The sequence below is a fragment of the Acanthisitta chloris genome, unplaced genomic scaffold, assembly GCF_000695815.1.
Source record: "Acanthisitta chloris isolate BGI_N310 unplaced genomic scaffold, ASM69581v1 scaffold32502, whole genome shotgun sequence".
Classification (NCBI taxonomy): domain Eukaryota; kingdom Metazoa; phylum Chordata; class Aves; order Passeriformes; family Acanthisittidae; genus Acanthisitta; species Acanthisitta chloris.
The window spans coordinates 5,683-6,384 of NW_008659295.1; positions in this window are offsets into that span (position 1 = coordinate 5,683).

Below are 702 nucleotides of genomic sequence, written 5' to 3' on the forward strand. Positions count from 1 at the left end.
AATTCTCGTGAGCGCTGGAGTAGCCACTGGGGACAAATGTCCCCCCACTCAAGGGGACCACCGTGGTCTCCCTCCCCTCATTCCACCCTGGAGTCATATGGGAATTCACAGCTCCTCCATCAGCTTTCCCAGGGCTCATGGTGATGGGCTGTATTCCTGTACATCATCTGCCTGTTCTGGGGCTGGATCCCCCCTCCGTCCTTCCCTCCTTTGCAGCCCCACCACATCCCTCCCCACACCTCTGAGAAAATGACAGCAGAGGTGGGGGACATGCCCAGGTGCCCCCAGAGTGTGTGACTGTGGCACACATTCCCACTCCCCTTTCTCATGGAAAGCATTCGCCTGCCGAGTGCAGATTGCTTTTATCCAAACCCAATTTCCTAGCAGGGCTCCAGGAGTCCCAGGGGACTCCCTCCCTCTGCCGAGCAGGGGGGAAAGATCTGAGCTGGTTTCTGTTAATTGGTTTAATTTATTCAGCGGTGCAGATGTAAAACATTTTGTTATTGGAGATAATTCCACCTTTTCTGAAGTCGGGAATCAAACACAGCGGCTCCAGGTAGCCGACAATGAAATAAATTGAAGGCAACACTTTAAAGGGGAATCAAAGTGCTGGGCTAGAACAATTCCCACATTTACATGACATTTTTCCACGGTACCATTTCCCGCTGACGCAAATTGCCAAGGCTGCCTCGCTGCCCCCCC